The sequence below is a fragment of the Myotis brandtii genome, unplaced genomic scaffold (genome assembly GCF_000412655.1).
Source record: "Myotis brandtii unplaced genomic scaffold, ASM41265v1 scaffold686, whole genome shotgun sequence".
NCBI lineage: Eukaryota > Metazoa > Chordata > Mammalia > Chiroptera > Vespertilionidae > Myotis > Myotis brandtii.
Genome location: NW_005370683.1, coordinates 4,236,448 through 4,242,790, shown reverse-complemented (window position 1 = coordinate 4,242,790; position 6,343 = coordinate 4,236,448). Strand labels below are relative to the sequence as shown.

The 6,343-nt window shown below is 41.4% G+C and overlaps 1 protein-coding gene across 1 annotated transcript in view; it reads right to left on the bottom strand.

The window, feature by feature from the left end:
• The window catches only part of TMEM117 (transmembrane protein 117), a 456,029-nt gene extending 451,494 nt beyond the window's left edge, over positions 1-4,535 (bottom strand). Inside the window, exon 1 of the mRNA XM_005881702.2 lies at positions 4,517-4,535. The gene's annotated coding sequence lies outside the window, so the exon portion shown is untranslated. The remainder of the gene's footprint in view (positions 1-4,516) is intronic.
• Between the last annotated feature and the right edge of the window lie 1,808 nt (positions 4,536-6,343).

Here is a 6,343-nt window from a genome sequence, read left to right as displayed (position 1 = left end):
GACTGGGAGGGGGTGGGGGAGAGGGGGACCGGCCGGCTTCAGCCTTGCGTGTCAGCAGCTGCCCAGTCTTCCTGGGGGAATGGACAGACTTCTTAAGCCCACCATCCTGCAGGGAATCAATGGGGTTCCCCGATGGGAAATCCTCAGCGAGCTGCAAACTTTCTAATGCAGCCTCAGGTCGCAAGCATCCTTTCTGCTTTAGTGTGTTGGTGTGGAGGGGTGGGTATGGGAGGATAGAGCCTGTGAGGAGTAGAAGTCTTACACTTTCCAGCCTGTCTGGTCTGTCACACATATGCAAATATATCCACACATATTTATAGCACACACATTAATACACACTTAGAAATAAACAAATATATATGCATGCCTACATATGTATATACACATATTTAACCACAAAGATATATAAGCGTACACACACACACACACACACGAGCAATCTTTAACGTTTCTGCAGCCTTGCAGCCTGAAATTCTCAGGAGCCTATCATTCTGTAGTGCTCAAATGATTCATCTGCAGCTTGGGGGAGGAAGACCCTGCGACCACGTTTGGCCAATTCCTTACTTCTTGAGTAATCTTTTCCATTTAGATATCTGTGGGCTTTGTTTCCTTCCATAACAACTCAATAACAACTGCTACCTCAGTTTACCAGTTGCTTATCATGTATTAAAAAGCTGCTATCCAACATACTGATATTCCATGCTAATGGAAGTGATGACTGATTTGTAGATGTCAAATGGGAAATGGAATAATTCATATACGCCTACAATAGCTAGTTTATGAAAAAACTAGCCCTTCTCCTGGACTGGCATGATTCAGAAGTGGCCTTGGTAGCAAGAGAGAGAGCTGAGATGTCAGCAGATCTTACAATGGGTTGGAGAGAGCCATTGCTAAGTCCTGTGGCGTAGCTAATTGGCACAGGGGTGATTGGGAGTTCACCGCCATACTTCTCCCGAGTTTGACATCTTTTCTAGCCTTGAAGAATGACTGCATTTTTTCTACATGGTAGTCATAGTTCGTGATCATCTGATGAAACTCTTAGTTTAGTAAGATTCTCTTTAGTGGGGCTTTCAAAACTTTTCCCAGAGAGTTATTTCCGATGCTAGCCCTTTGTACATTTAACTTTGACACTTCATATATCTTGCTGTAATTTATTGCAACGTCTTTTTCTCCCCCACTAAGCTATATAAACTCTTTGAGGGCAGTTTCTCACCATTGCATCCTCAATACCTAATGTAGTGAGTTAGAGTAATGGCTCAATAAGTAGCAGATTAACCCTACAGATTAATTGTTGGATTCTACTATGCTTTTATAATTACAATTTGGATTATTTTACAAAGAATTACTGTTTAAAATGGGTTTCAAAGGCTATCTGTTCCTTGCATCTCCATTTAAAGCAAGGAGTCTTCAATCAGCTGAAACTAAAAAAAAAAAATTAAAGCTTCATAAATAATGCAATATAATACTGAGATCTGTGGTGTATTACCCCTCCCCCCCCAAAAAAAAAACAGAAGGCACTTTTCCTATCTTTGAAAGACAGTCAGTAAAACACATATTTCAAAAGCTAGTAGGTAAAGTTATCGAGCAGCTTCTCTTCTGCCTACTTGAGAGCTAGAACCCACTCTACTCCATGGAATTTCATGGGTGTCTGATAGAATGAACTCAGCTCATCAGAACTGGAGCTTGTTACCTACCATTGGATCTCTGTCTTCTTTACATAAATCTTGCTTCCTTTAATAATAACTTTAAGAATAAACTCAACCAATGCTCACAATTTGCTCTTACTTGACAGCTCTCAGGGTTTAAAGCATGTAGTTTTCCAGGACTACTTCCAGGCAAAAATATTGAGATGGGCAAGTCTTTCTTCAATGTCAGTGCTCCCTTTTTACCACTGGCCAAGAAGCGTGTGCCCTTTGCTATAGCAGCCACCCACGATCTTCATTTTAGCCCTATCGAAGGACCAAGCAGGAATGGCCTCTACACTTGATCTTTGTCAACAATATTCAGTGATAAAAGCTCAATTTATTGAAGGTTTATAGTGTACCAGGCCCATCTCATCTAGTAAAACATTTAATCTCTGAAACAGACCTGTGAGATAGATGCTATTAGTATCACTTCCGTGTTTACGTTTGAGGAAAGAGACACAGAGAGACTGAGTAGTTCATGCAAGATCTCATGACTAGCCAGAGTGATGGAGGGAGGATCAGAAGCCAGGTAATGTGTTGCACTAGCCCATGTTTTAACCCCTTACTTTTTACTTCCTCCCCAGGTACCAAGGAAGGGATGTGGTTTTTATAGTCAGGAGACCTGGCATAGGGAGCATTGGTATGAATTTTGGTTCTACCACTTGGGAGCTAAAACCCTAAGCAAATTGCTACTATAAAATGACAATAAGACTCCCTAGATCAGCCTTTCTTCACCTTTGAATTCGTGAGATGTTAGATTTATATATGAACTTAGGGGTCCAAAGTAGGTCCTTTGGCCTATTTAAGAACAGTTCCTAATCAGGATTTAGACTACTGTTCTCCCTATTCTTCATCTCAGTCACTACCACACAGACCTATTAGGTGCCCTAATGCATGGCAGGCACCTATATAGTGGTAGGTATATAATAGGTGCTCAATAAAGGCCATTGTTTCTTCCTATCAAAACGTACTGAAAAAAAGGAGATATATATATAATACTCTTTGTAATACTTTAAGCAATAAAACAAAATTAAAAAAAAGAAAAAAAAGGAAAAATAAAAATAAATAAATAAAAACATACTGTCCCATGAAAACTTTCCATAGGATCAAAATGTATCAGCCAGTACACAGATGGTGATTGCTTTTTCAAAGAAATTAACCATCTCCAGTGTTGGCTGCCAGTGTTTAAAAATGGTATAAAAATAAGTCAATAAATAAATTAAAATGGTATAGATAGAAGCCCCCGGAAGAAACCAAGATGGCAGAGCTTCAGATCTCCCACTTATCCCATTCATGTCTTAACCCAGTTATTTTCTGTAAAAGGAATTCAGCAAATTAGCCACAGTTTCAGACAATGTCAGAGCAATGGTAAAATAGTTTAGGTAGGAAACTTTCACATCACATTCTCCAAATATCTTCCTACTCCCCCTCCACATACAAAGTCAACCCTGCAGACAGGCTTAAAATGTGTCTTGTTTATATATAATTCCTTTGTAAAATATCTCCCAACAGTACAAATAATTAGAAATAACTAAATGAGATGATGTTTTTCTGTTCATCTCACATATTTCAATACATTAATAATACAGTTATACTCTGTTTTAAAAAAAGACAAGCTCAATATACATTTCAAAAATTGGTGAAAATGTTTGAATTATGAGCAAAATGTATCTTCTCTAAATGACCCTTTTAAAGCAAAGGAAACTATAGCTGGAAGCTTCAATAACCTCTACCAAGTCAATCAGGAAATACTTTTATCAGTGACTTGATGGACTCCAGCAAAATTATTTTTAACTTCCAATAGGTCAATCAGGATAACGCTAATGGCATGCTCCAAATATAAACAGTGTAATTTCCTTATTTCCAAAGAGGCAAGAATAGAAATTTGAACATGATCTATACAGTAGTTTTCTTCTGATATTTAAAGGCCAGTGACTCTACTGGTCAGATTTTCCTCAAGTCCTAACTGCAAAAATCCAGTCCTATTGTACCCAATGGACACTAATATATTTGAGGCCACATGTCCTGGATTTTGCTTGGAAAAGGGTGGCCATCACATGTCTACTGCTTGGAATACTAGAGCTTGTAGTCAGGAATCCTGGTTCTGCCACAAACTAGCGATGTGATGTTAAGCAAATTACTTAACCTCTCTGTACAGTAGCAGTACCTGCCTCAGAGATTGTAGAGAGATTAAATAATGTTACACTTTTAGCATTTTTTCTGGTACATATTAAGTTCCCCCTAAATGCTCTTTTTATCATCATTATTGTTCATCTCTAATCCCTGCCCTGCTTATATTCTGCATGTCCCAGAGTTCCCTTCACCAAAGGACTGATTCACCTAGCCTTCACTTTAGCCTACAAATGGCTGGGCAAAGGAATTTTTCGGGCAGTTTTTATTTTTTTAAATATATTTTATTGATTTTTTACAGAGAGGAAGGGAGAAGGATAGAGAGTTAGAAACATCGATCAGATGCCTCCTGCACACCCCCCACCGGGGATGTGCCTGCAACCAAGGTACATGCCCTTGACCGGAATCGAACCTGGGACTCTTCAGTCCACAGGCCGACGCTCTAGCCACTGAGCCAAACCGGTCAGGGCTGGGCAGTTTTTAAATTAAAGGAGTCATGCAAACAATGTGAGCTAGCAGTCAGAGCAGAAGTAGAACCATCAGCGGCTTGGTGGCCAGCATCAGCTCTGTCTCATATATGGACCTACCTGTCCTGAAGCATCTGCACAAATGCAGCAATTCTGTTAGCAGTCAGAGCAGAAGTAGAACCATCAGCGGCTTGGGGGCCACCAGCATCAGCTCTGTCTCATACATGGACCTACCTGTCCTGAAGCATCTGCAACTCTGCCAAATTCCTTTTGTGGTGACAGAGAGGGCAATTGCTCCACTGCCCACTCCCTTCAGTTCCTTTCTCGGCCTCTTGCCTTCTCCTCTGCCCCACAGGCTCTTGCATATGCAGAGGCCTAGGAACTGCCTGTGCCTGACTTCCGGAAGCAGTGTTCCACGGAGATTGGTGATGACTTCATCCATAGGAATCTGACTGCTGGTTTTAAATGGCAAATTTGCCTTTGTTCAGTTTGACCTGACCTTTTCTTTCTTTTTGCTTGGTTTGTCCTAAAACAAATGGTCTTCTTCCTTCTTCTGTTTCCAAAAGACCAACTTAGACAAGTTTTGATAGGCCTAGCCCAAGGCGGGGGGCGGGGGGAAGCGACTTGATTTGAGGGAACACAAAAATATGCTGGCCTTCAAAAGCCTTCATTTCATGTAAAGTACCAAATCCACCACCCAATCAATAAATATATCCGAAGCACTGCAAGGTGCTGAGGTTTCATAGATGGATACAGCATGTCTGTTTCCTCAGGAAACTCATGCTCTCAACGAGCAGACAAGAGATGGCTTATAGTCACCATAAATAGCAATAAAAGGTGACATACGATTAGGGCAGTATGTATTTTACTGACCATGAGGGCTACAGAAATTTGAAATGGAGAAATAAAACTATCCTTAGGAATTGCTGTAGAAGGCCTGATGGAACGCATGACCGGCTCCGAGATAGCTAGCTGAGCAGACTGTGTTAACTCGCACAGGCACGGAGAGCCACAACCGCTGCAGGTTTCCTTTGTTCTGCTTTCCCCTTCCCCACTCAGAAAACCTCTGCCTGCACTGAGATAGTAATATGGTCTTTGTGATGAGAGTCCCACATCTTTTCAGGCTACCGCAGGCTCTTAAATAAACCAATTTTTTTCTTCCACCAAAAAATAAAAGAAGGCCAGGTGGGAGAAGAAGCTTGAGGCAAACATTGAGAGATAAAGAGAATTTAGATAAGCAGAAGAGAAAGAAAAGAAGAAATTCCCAGCAAAGGGGCACAGCACAAAACCAGGGCTCATTACCCAGAAGGTTCCCAACAAATACGGCTGAGGCAGGGCAGAGAGGCAAGGAGGAGGTTAGGAGGAAAAGTAGGGAGAGCAGCTGAAAAAAGAAGCCAGGAGGAACAGGAGTGCTGTGGTCCATTCGCAGGGGTGGATAGTAGGGGATAGTGAGATATACCATTTGGGGAAGACGGGAAAGCCAGGTTGTTGAGGACGGATTTCTCTGTTTCAGCCATTTTAGCAGTAAGAGGTGGGGGCAGAGGAATGGTAACATGGAAGGTAAGATAAAACCAGAAATCCAGAAATTTCAAGCAATAAGAGGTTAAAATGATCCAGTTCTGTGTTTGAAGATGATGATCATGTGTTCATAGCCTGGAAGCCTGGAAGGACTGTTCTACACACCTGACTCGAGGATTAGGAGAAGCAATCCTCCCCACTCCACCCCCATCTCCCAGCTCATATGAAGAAATGAGGAAGGGGCTTGGCATGCCTTTCTTTAGTGCCTGGGTCCCTTCCTTCCTTCATCACAGCTGCTCAGCCAAGATGGACCACTCTTCTGAGTGTTAGGATGTCATTTAAAAAATGAGTTCCACAGAGAGTGTTCATTATCTTCTCATCGTGAACACTTACATGTGTTAGGTATTATAATACTTAACTTCAAAATACTGTAGACTGATTTATGTCTGGCACAATCTACATATCCTCCTATCCAGGAGTCAGCAAATATCTCCTGTCCTCACTGTATTAGTTTCCTAGGCTGCCATAACAGATTACCAAACA